The sequence below is a fragment of the Bufo bufo genome, chromosome 8 (genome assembly GCF_905171765.1).
Source record: "Bufo bufo chromosome 8, aBufBuf1.1, whole genome shotgun sequence".
Taxonomy (NCBI): Eukaryota; Metazoa; Chordata; class Amphibia; order Anura; family Bufonidae; genus Bufo; species Bufo bufo.
In genome coordinates this window covers 221,923,181-221,935,516 of record NC_053396.1, presented here as the reverse complement: position 1 = coordinate 221,935,516, position 12,336 = coordinate 221,923,181, and positions in this window count along the sequence as shown.

Below are 12,336 nucleotides of genomic sequence, written 5' to 3'. Positions count from 1 at the left end.
TATCCTGTACTGATCCTGAGTTACATCCTGTATTATACTTCAGAGCTGCACTCACTATTCTGCTGGTGCAGTCACTGTGTACATACATTACTTATCCTGTACTGATCCGGAGTTACATCCTGTATTATACTCCAGAGCTGCACTCACTATTCTGCTGGTGCAGTCACTGTGTACATACATTACTTATCCTGTACTGATCCAGAGTTACATCCTGTATTATACTCCAGAGCTGCACTCACTATTCTGCTGGTGCAGTCACTGTGTACATACATTACTTATCCTGTACTGATCCTGAGTTACATCCTGTATTATACTCGAGAGCTGCACTCACTATTCTGCTGGTGCAGTCACTGTGTACATACATTACTTATCCTCTACTGATCCTGAGTTACATCCTGTATTATACTTCAGAGCTGCACTCACTATTCTGCTGGTGCAGTCACTGTGTACATACATTACATTACTTTTAGTTCAGAATTCATTTTTATATAGTAACTGTTTATGGGGATTTACGTTAAAGTAAACATTTAAATCTTCAGAGTTCAGGACCTTGGAGAGCAGCGGTGCAGGGCAGATACCATCCAGGACCCTGGACAGCCACCTCCAGCTGTGCAGATACAGTTTATTTCTGCAGACCTGTTGCCTTTCTATCACTGTAGATAATAACATCTTGTAACTTCCTTCTTGATATTTTCCGAGTCTCCAGAATCCCAGGCACTTCAAGCCTCTGTTACAAACACATCTTACGTGTTCCCGGAAATTGTCCCTCCTTCTCTTCACAATCCTGTCAATTATTTTTGTGTTTCTGCTCCAGGAATTTTTATGTAAATTCTTTCAGCTATTTTCTCATGTTTCTTCTGCAGCCTTGGAAGTGAATGTAACGCATTGTGTAAATGTATTGTATGGAGGGTGTATGCAATTTTAATGATTCTTCCTAGAAGCCTCCAGATTGTTCTGTATCAGGTGTACATTGAAAAGGTTGAAAACATCAACTTCCTCCGGGGCTGAAGACAAAACTGTAAATTGCACTGAGAGTCAATAGCTTTGTCATCATAATCCTTCTGTATAGAAGTTGGGGGGTGGGTTGATCATTTTTATGGTTGGTGTTCAAAGAGACTGGAGGATTGTGGGTTATGCTGCAGAAAGTTCACATTATGCACATATATCCCACGTGTCCCAGCGCTGCTGTCTTCTGCATCTTAAAGGGTAACTGTCATATTTTTTTCTGTTTGCTAGTTTATTAGAGCTAGGCATGTATACCTGAGTTAGTCTGTCAATGTGTCACGGATGGTGTTGCAGAAAACTAGAAGACACAAATAAAGATCCAACTGACTTGATCCCAAACTAAGGAACATATGGGTGAGCCCTATAAAAGCCCTAGCGCTCTCCCTGACTGCTCAGCCCATGCAAAGATCTTTATGATAGAAAATTGCATGCCCTCGTACCTCGACACCTGAACACCCTATAATAGTGAGGGGACACGACCACCGGCTCCCTACACTTAATACGGAGGGAGTCAGGGTCACCTAGGATCAAGCCAACAGGAAAACACAAATAAAGAAACAGACTTATCTGAGGAACCAGCAGTTGCAGCATAGCAGTGAGCACAATCCAGGAAGTTGTATACAGTAAACCGCAAAGTGAGGCAGTATGGGAGGGGATATAAAGGGAGGCAATCACTGCTAATAGATGACAGCTGGGAGAGGGAGAAGAGATGTCAAAACGAAACCAAAACAAAAGAACATCATGCAGGAGGTACTGAAGAACGTCTGTCAGAACTTCTCAGAGATTTGGCGGTGACACAATGACTGTCAAAAGATCTGTAATTACCTAATAATAACAGCTTTCATTATTGTCCTGTGTTCCTTTCCACTGCTCCCTTAAAAGACCGTTGCTAGGGCTTGTCTGTCTCCCAACTAATGTAAACAGAAGACAGGGGGCGGTCCTTCACACTGCATGCCCGCATTAGGCTTCAGAGTGAGGAGGCGTGTCTCTCAGTAATCCAATCTGATTGGCTGGCAAGGAGCTGCTGGCTACAGCAAGTGTGTATGGGAAGTGAGGGAAAGCAGTTTTGGCCTTAGAGAACTGGCAGAGGAGCCATCTTGAGAAGGTCCTCATATTGTAAATGTTTAAACAGCCGTAACTAAGGGAAAAACTCAAGAAAACAGTGGTATGTGAAGAAACTAAAGATTGCTTTATGCATAATGCTGCTGCAACAGTGACATATGCTAAAATGTATTTTTTTTATGAAAACATGACAGTTACACTTTAAGCAGTGGTCTAAATGCTATAGAAGGGATGGCTGATGATTTTTAAGCCCCTTAAAATGGTTCTACGGGAATTAAGAAAATTTCTTTCATGAAAATACTTAATAAATAAATATATTCTCAAATACCTTTCATTAGTTATAATGGCTCGTTTTGTCTGGGGAGCAAACATTAGGAGAAATAAAATGGCTGCCATCCTATTAGTACACCCAAAACCTGACCTAATCACACAGCAGGACAAGTTACACTGAGCTGCCTCAATCTTCTCTCTGCTCTGCTTGTCAGGCATTATGATCCTGAATACAGCTGATAACATATTCAGCTGAATCTCTGTAGGAATGCAGTCCATGAAAAGACATGAAGTACAGAGAGGAATGACTGTCTCCTCATGAACTCCATTCCTACAGAGATTCAGCTGAAGATCATATTAAACTGTATTCAGGATCATAATCCCTGACATGTAGGAGGAGGATGAGGCAGCTCTTTACCTCAGTGTTCAGAAGTAACTTGTCCTGTTGTATACTAATAGGACAGTGACCATTTTATTTCTTCTAGTCCTTGCTCACTAGACAAAACAAGCCATTATTACTAATTAAACGTATTTGTGAATATGTTTAGAATAAAGTAATATTTAAGTATTTTTATTTTCTTAATTCTTGGAGAACCTCTTTGTTTAGGCCTACTCCTCTACCTGATATATGGAGTGAATTTCTGCCCATCGAATCTGCAGGGACTCGATGGACAGCATGTCAAGAAGTGCCAGGCCTCCTCGTCCAGTGGGGCAAAGGAAGAGCTACTGGTTCAGTTCATCATATGGGTAAAATACAATAGGGGAGGCATTGGTTGCTATCATATCCAAGCCCCAAGATTGAATCATAGAGGGTCAAAAGCTGCAATTCTCAGAGGTCTAGGGTCTTTCACTTCCCATTTTTATTTAAAACTTTCAGGTGATGGGATCATCATGGTGCTCCTCAGCAAGCAAGGAGGAATAAACGACAGTTCGTCCTAGGTGCTGAGGGAATAGTACAGGGTGGGCCATTTATATGGATACACCTTAATAAAATGGGAATGGTTGGTGATATTAACTTCCTGTTTGTGGCACATTAGTATATGTGAGGGGGGAAACTTTTCAAGATGGGTGGCGACCATGGCGGCCATTTTGAAGTTGGCCATTTTGAATCCAACTTTTGTTTTTTCAATAGGAAGAGGGTCATGTGACACATCAAACTTATTGGGAATTTCACAAGAAAAACAATGGTGTGCTTGGTTTTAACGTAACTTTATTCTTTCATGAGTTATTTACAAGTTTCTGACCACTTATAAAATGTGTTCAATGTGCTGCCCATTGTGTTGGATTGTCAATGCAACCCTCTTCTCCCACTCTTCACACACTGATAGCAACACCGCAGGAGAAATGCTAGCACAGGCTTCCAGTATTCGTAGTTTCAGGTGCTGCACATCTCGTATCTTCACAGCATAGACAATTGCCTTCAGATGACCCCAAAGATAAAAGTCTAAGGGGGTCACTGGATATGCGAAAGTGCTACATGATGATGTGTTTCCCTCTTTATGCACTGAAGCTGGCACGTTCCCTGAGTTTTTCCAGCAAGATGGTGCACCACCACATTATGGGTGTCAGGTCAGAGCATTCCTAGATGAACAGTTTCCTGGAAAGTGGATTGGTCGTCGTGGGCCAGTTGAATGGCCCCCAAGGTCTCCCGATCTGACCCCCTTAGACTTTTATCTTTGGTGTCATCTGAAGGCAATTGTCTATGCTGTGAAGATACGAGATTTGCAGCACCTGAAACTACGGCTACTGGAAGCCTGTGCTAGCATTTCTCCTGCAGTGTTGCTAGCAGTGTGTGAAGAGTGGGAGAAAAGGGTTGCATTGACAATCTAACACAATGGGCAGCACATTGAACACATTTTATAAGTGGTCAGAAACTTGTAAAAAACTCATGAAAGAATAAAGTTACGTTAAAACCAAGCACACCATTGTTTTTCTTGTGAAATTCCCAATAAGTTTGATTTGTCACATGACCCTCTTCCTATTGGAAAAACAAAAGTTGGATTCAAAATAGCCGACTTCAAAATGGCCGCCATGGTCACCACCCATCTTGGAAAGTTTCCCCCCTCACATATACTAATGTGCCACAAACAGGAATTTAATATCACCAGCCATTCCCATTTTATTAAGGTGTATCCATATAAATGGCCCACCCTGTAGAGTGGTATTTGGTTGTTTTTTTAGCAAATCAATTCCAAACATATTAGATTTGTCACAAATTGCACAAAAATGAATAAATACAATTCCAATGTCTTGACAATAAGTTTAGGAAAAATCGTGCAAAATGGCACCCACTATTTTACTTTTAAAATTCGGTATGCGAATGAGGGAAATAGGGGAAGGAGGAGGAGGAGGAAAGAGAGTTACATTACAGAGGGTTACATTGTGGCTCCCCCACCTGCATTGCAGTCAGCCTCCAGCCCATCAGGAGGCAGGATATTGACCGGTCCATCCGGCTCTTTGAAGCACAGACACAATTGTGAGCTCAGCCAGAGATGTGTGAGGATGTTTCTGCCATGTTGCTGACAACAATTACAGACAAAAGCCAGCCATCTATTGGTTTTGCAGGGACAGTGTAGGGATATATTTAGTTAGGTAGATTGAATTTTGTACTAGGTAGAAAGTCAGATTTTATCGGTAGGGAGATCATGGGGCTGTTAGTGTACCGGGACTGGATACATTACAGTGTCGGCAGCTGCTAAGCTGTTCATGAGTGCACTGTCTGCACAAAAATCATTAGTACCCTTTTTTTTATGTAGATCCCAGACTTTTTCTTTTCAGAAACCTGTTACAAAGCTTCTAAGTTCATAAGTGTTTTATAGACGTATTCCCAGCACCACCACCAGCATGTATTTCACTGTATCTGTTGTTCTATAGTGCCTTTTTCTTTCCAAAAAACAGCTGCAATTTTTCTACTCTCATTCTACTGTTTGTGTGTCTAAATAATCGTATCCTAGTGCTTCAATAGCAGTGTTTTGTAACAGATTTTCATTGAAAAAAAACATAATTATCATAATGCAACATAACAGATATCAGATGGCACAGTATATTTAAAGATGCATTTTGTTAACACCTTCAACCATGCATTTACCCATAGCTATATATGTCAGTGTTACTGGTACAGACCCAAATTGAGTTTTCTGACTGTTTTGTTAGTATCGGACCAGAAACAAGTTTCAAGTAATTCACTTACTTCTAGTTGGCATGTTGAAAAATACTTTTGCTTTATGTTTCGTTTGGAGCCTCTGATTGCTTGTTTTCCTGCAGCCTCCATTAACCTTCATTCCTGCCAAGAAGGCCAAAAACTCTTCAGTCCCATAACAGGACCCAATCACTGTAAACATCATGGATTTCTGGGTCCTCTCTTCAGCTTATTCTTCGGAGCCGAGAATAACAAGTTCCTTCCTTTTTCCTTTTTTGCTGCTCCACTGTTTGGCAGATGTCTCGGTAGCGTGCCTGTGTTACATGATAATTTATTTGTTGCTGGAAACTGCAAAAAAAAACAAAAAAACAAGGTATAAAATGAAGGAAACGAGTGACAGAAATAGATCCAAAACAAGCAAAACAAACAAGAAGTCTGCCGTGTGGGGAGGTGGTGTTATAAATACCTGTCGGTGTAACACGCTCCGTGCAGTCCTGCTGATTTGTTTTAAGCAATTCTATAAAAATTTTGCTCATTTGCATGTGAGTTGGTTTGAGCAGCCATTATCACTTTGCTAATCAACCTGTTCTTCCTGGCTCTGAACGCTTCCTTTACTCTTCCCAACTAGTATGAAAAACCTGACACTTTGAGATTCCAAACACATCATTTACATTGCACTGCTAGAATGTATCTGTCACTGTAGTTCAATCTGTATAAATCAGTACAAGTCAATGTATGAGTCTTTTCTTCTTAGAGGAGACTTGCCTCTTCCTCAGCTTCCAGCAGCCTGCAAACTATCTCTAAATGTTCACACATCTCCCCAGTCACCAAAAAATTAAATTAGTAAATTGAAGACAAAGGGAATGGGGTTGGAGGGGGATGCAGCTGCAGTATCTCTCCCTCAGTGTCCACGTGAGAATCTGCTGTGAGAGGGAGGAGGTGGCATCTTGTTTCAGTCTCTTTGCTGGTCTGTATGTGATGAGGACTGGAGTAGCTGGAAACAGAGATGTGATTGGTTCAGACTACACAGCACAGCGCTGACATCACAACAGGAAGTTTGGAAGGGGGGGGGCAGGTAACAACATCAGGGAAGAGAGAAAAACAGCAGACTACATGCAACTTTTCTGGCTACTCTACATATAACACTCGCCTACTGCTGCCTGTAGACATGGTTTAGATTTACATTAGTTGGTGTCAATAGATGCATTTTACTCAATATTTTTATTTTTTTTCAAAATGTATATATTTTAAACAAGTAATTTCTTGAAACAAAAGGTTTTTGCATAGACCATTGTAATACCCCATTCAGCTGCCCAGTGTTTGTCTTACCTCTAACACTAAACCTACAGATGATGGTGACAACCAGTGATGACTTCTGTTCCATTGCCGATAGAGTTGTCAGCCAGTATTATAGCAACCATTGGTGGATAATGTACCATTGAAGCCACCAGTAGGGGGTGTAACGGGTCGATCCTATTTCAAGTTGTATCCATGTAGGAACTTAGTAGGTCTCAAGTTCTAGACAGAACTGAACCTCTAAGCATGGACATTCTTCAAGCCTTCTCCATAGGGTCAATCCTATTTCAAGTTGCATTCATGTAGGAACTTAGTAGTTCTCAAGTTCTAGACAGAACTGAACCTCTAAGCATGGACATTCTTCAAGCCTTCTCCATAGGGTCAATCCTATTTCAAGTTGCATTCATGTAGGAACTTAGTAGGTCTCAAGTTCTAGACAGAACTGAACCTCTAAGCATGGACATTCTTCAAGTCTTCTCCAAGCATCTCACCACCCACTTAGATCACAATGTCCAAAACTCACATGTTTGTGTGTGTATCATAGCAATGATAAGTTATGGGGTCCCACTATACAATTTGCACAGGGGGATCCAGAATTAGTAGTTATGCTCCTGTTGAAGTGGTATTAGCTCCTACTACACTGCTTGTGTCATTGTAAGTCAATTCAGTTCTGGAATTCTATTCCTAATCCAGAGGGATCAGGATATCCAGAGCTAATGTTCATCAATTGCATCAGGAAAGGAGAATGGCTGACACTGCACTGACTTGTATGTAATTGAGCATAGAACTGATCATACATGTAATATGTGAACATGCATATTTACAGATCTCCTTTTTCATTGCTTGGGATAATCTCTGTTTGGTGTAAGTGCCCCATGATAATAAAACACAACGTCCCCTGTACTGAGACCCCCAGCAATTTGCGGAAATCTGTAGACAATCCCATCAGTAAGTGTTCAATTTCCCTGCAGCGCCACCACAGGGGAAATGGAGCATTAGACAAGTGTCCATTCATACCAATGGATTGTGTGTGTCATGCAGAATAGGTGAGGTCCTCCTCCCTTCTTCACTCTGACCAAAAAATGAAGATCCTGAATGAAAATGTTTTTAAAACCTGATTAGCCCCTTTAAGGGGGTATCCCATGATTGATGTAAAAAATGAAAATCTGACGTCGCATAGTACATGACAATCACTTTATGACAAAGCTAGAACCAGCCCTGTTCCTCACATGGATCCAGAGATCTCCCGATTTATTGCTCCAATTCCTATGCTAGAATTATTTCAGGCTGGCAGCTCAAGGGCGTGTCCTTTCTCAGGGGGCTTGTCTTATCTCAGGGGGCATTGTGACGAAGAGCCCATTGTATTTTGTTAATTGTGTCACAGGCAATGCCCATTGTATTTGTTGATTGCGTCACAGACAATGCCCATTGTATCTTGTTAATTGTATCACAGGCAGAGGGGGTTTGTGTACAATTGCTGAGAGTGTTTCAATACTGTAAATGCAAGTGATTGGCTGATGTATAAACTGTCTCAGTCTTCCACAAGTGTCCCTTGCTGGAAGACCTGCATAAAAGGCTGACAGGTAGCCCCATTAAAGAGACCTGCTTTACCACTTCATGGAGTCTTGGCTCATGTTTGGGGGATGGAATAACTACACTCTTGGGGATTGCTATATCACAATACTCCCCTGAGTATAAGCTCTTGTAAGAGCTTGTTCTGCTCTCTGGATTTAGGAGAGGTTCATCCACTGGAAGCTGAAGCCCAGTCTTGGGTTCAGTGTGGGTGGAGGATGGCGAGACCCCAACCAAGCTGCGGCGGTTCGTGGGGTCTGTGGTGGTTATGGTGTCCAGTGGAGTGCTTGGAGCCCTCAGGAAGTGCTAGGAGCATCCATCAGCGGAAGGTGCCCAGTCGGGTGCCAGGCGTTCCGTTACAGGCATGTCCTTTGTGCTGCAGCTCTTTCTCTGTAACTGTCAAAGCTTCTAACAGAAGATATTACTGGTGACAGTTGAACATTTAAATTGATCGCGTGCAACCACCTAGATAAGGTGGACAAGAAATAAGGAAAAGAACAAAACAGCAGGTGGCACTATACAGATACATTTTATTGAATAGCTCAGTGGCTGTGCTACATTTTTAATTACATCCAATTACAAAAGTATTCAGCTCTAGGCACTGGTTTGAAAACTGTAGAATATGCTCTGTAGGTTTTGAAATTGTTTAATAGTTTCCATATCTGCTTGCTGTCAGTGTTTGGACTCTCATCCTTGCTATGCACATGGGGGTGGCCATGTTACAATATGTATCCGAGCTCTCTTCTTCTGCATTGTCAGGATACATTTTAACCCCTCATTGTGTCCATATACTGTATCTCAATTGTTTACAACTGTAACGAACCCTCAACTGTGGGATGCATTCGAACGCGACAGGTTTTCAGTCTTTGGATGTTTCCATTCACAGACAGCAAGCAGAGATCTTGAAAGTGAGGAGGAAAGGAAACACAGAACCTATTAGACTTTTACAATGAAACAGAAAAGATGATAATAATAATAATAAATATAAGATAATGTTCGCTCTGGGTCCTAAGAAATTGGGCATTAAGTTTTCGCCCAAAGCAGCGTTTATGGTCCTGCTGTCGGGAAGCATCTAAAATCCAGTCTCTAATTGTGAATATTTGTAGGATTTGTGGTTTGCGCTCTCCCTCTCCCTTCTGCCGGGTAACAGAAGTCTATTTTGTGTACAAGCTGTTGCATTTGCAGACGGCAGGGAAGATTAATGTTCTGGGCTGCGGCTCATACATTAAGTGACCCAACTGTCTGATTGAGCGGTGTAAAGCAGCCCCACAGCCCTCTCTTCCCTCTCCATCATGCACTGTAGTCATTTATTATCCCCTCGCTCCGGATCCAGAACCCTCTGGCACACTCACACATTACTTGCACCGATCTATATTTTCAGCTTCGGTAGGACTTGTCATCATGTAAACTTTCTGATGAAGTTATCTCCAGCGACGACGTGTTTAGTGCACGAGCACAACCTCACATTGCAATGTTCCGGATGCCTGTCTGGTTTACGCAGTTTGTCGTGACTGCTCGAATGTTTGCTGTAATAAATATCTGCCCCCCTCCCTCATGCCGCCATAACTATCCAGTATGGAGCAGTAGAGCCTTGGTGCATGTTTCCTTTTATTACAGGGGGCTGGTCTGTGCTAGACGCCATGCTGATGCTAGCTTCTGCTCTCAAGGGCTTGACGTGCCCTCCTCTTCTCTGTCCATAGGTTCCTATCACACATACATCAAGTCCCTCCAAGCTCCCAGACCCCAGTGCACAAGCTCCCAGCCCCCCATTGGTGTCTCCTTATAAACTGATGAGTTGTCGGGCCCTTAAGGCACCCATACTGTACCCTGGTGTAAGCGTGCAATAGCTTCAGGACTAAAAATGGGCCACACTATGGGGTTGAATCTTCCTTCACTAACCTTTGTGGGGATTCGCTCTGGTAGACAAGGTGTGCGGACGCAGTACAGAGGCAAATTACCAGTTCTTAAATCAAACTTCAGTGTTTATTCGCACATAAAGCAAAAACAAAACGGCACTTTGCAGTCTTAGTGTTAGTTCACACACAATGGAAAGTCCACATAGGAAAAATCACCTTGTTGGCAGTTCTGCCTCCAGCCGTCCATAGCAGGCTTTTAGGGGGCCCGTTTCCCTTACAGATGGGTCTCAGCCCTCAAACATGGCAAAAGCCTCAGATCCCAGCACACTCACCTCCTGAGCTCCACTGTCAGACTGAGGTAATCCTTCTCAACTGGCAGTGCTGGCTGGTTTTTAGGCCTGGCAAAACCCTGCCTGGAACATGGGGAGCAGTCACCCACCCAGCACTTTGACTACTCCCAGTAAGAGTCGTCCCAGATCAGCTATACAGCCATACTAAGTGCATTTTCACACTAGCGTTATTCTTTTCCGGCTTTGAGATCCGTCCTAGGGGCTCAATACCGGAAAAGAACTGATCAGTTTTATCCCTATGCCTTCTGAATGGAGAGCGATCCGTTCAGGATGCATCAGGATGTCTTCAGTTCAGCCTTTTGCTTTTTCAGGACGGAGATAATACCGCAGCATGCTGCAGTTTTATCTCCATCCAAAATTCCTGAACACTTGCATTTTTTCCCATTGAAATGCATTAGTGTTCCGGCAAAACAGATCCGGTATTGCGGTCTGCGCATGCTCAGACCGCAAAAAATGTGAGAAAAATAAATGCCGGATCCGTTTTTTTGGGATGACACCGGAGAGACGGATCCAGCATTTCAATGCATTTGTCACATGGATCAGGATCCTGATCCATCTGATAAATGCCATCAGTTTGCATACGTTTTGACGGATCCGGATCCGGCAGGCAGTTCCGGCAACGGAACTGCCTGCCGGAATCGTCTGCCCCAAGTGGGAAAGTACCCTTAGTATTAAGGTGTCAAACAGCAACTGCTGCTGACACATAAAAACCGGCTCTTACTCCACCTCAGTGACACACACCTATCATCCACGATGATTGCTTGTACCTTCTTACACCTTGTAGAGAATGTATACACAAAAACATGCAGGGGTGGGGGTGCTCCCCAAGAAATTCACTTTTTACACAATGGGCAAGGAGATGAAGAGAATATCATAGAGCTACTAACCATAGGCACAACACTTTAAAGTGCATTTTGAAGGTACAGTAGTTGCTGCACCAAATGGAGCTTTAAGATTTCCGGCACCAACTTTGAGAGGACACTGGACGTAGAAAGACCACCGATGACCCAGCAAACCCAAGATCAACCAGGATCAGGCTTTCCATGTTACTACTTCCATTGTAGAGAATGGGGGTAGTAGATCTTGCCCATTGTCCCGTGTTTCCACATACAGATGTGTCCTTCCTTACCTTTGCTCATGGCTCAGTATATCCTGAAATGCATGTTTATTTTTTTATTTGATTTTGCGGTACTCCTTCACGAGGTGTCTATCATGTATAAGGCTGTGTGTGGCCACCCAGTGGTTGTAATGTGGATTGCAGCTGGGGTATTGCTAATATTGCTAACATGTTGCAATAAAGTATTGAATGTGTCTTCTGGTGTCCTTAACCAAATTCTAGAAAAGGTAATGGAGGACACCTGGTACAGGATACTTGGGAAATATTGTATATATATCTAAAAAAAAAAATCATGAGAAACAAGAGAGAACACACAGTTCTAAGAGATCTCAACATGTCATACACAAATTTTCGAGCCAAATGGAGCACTTTTTATTCAGAACTGAATCTGACCTGAATGGAAGTTTGAGGGATTCGCTCACCTCTAATCATGATCACATTTTTGCCAAGTCATCTCCGTAGCATGCCTTCCACCAGTGTCCTTCTTCAGAAGGATTCCCTACATCCTCCTTTGTGGACTGTGGTAAGTATCTCCTGTGGATTAGAAGGTTTCTCTCCCACGTGGATCGTTGTTTCGCCTTCACTGTAAATGACACTTTTTTATTGTTTTTCCATTCGTTTAGTTTTTATGGATCTCGTCCATCACTCAAGGCTCTGAGCTCCACATAT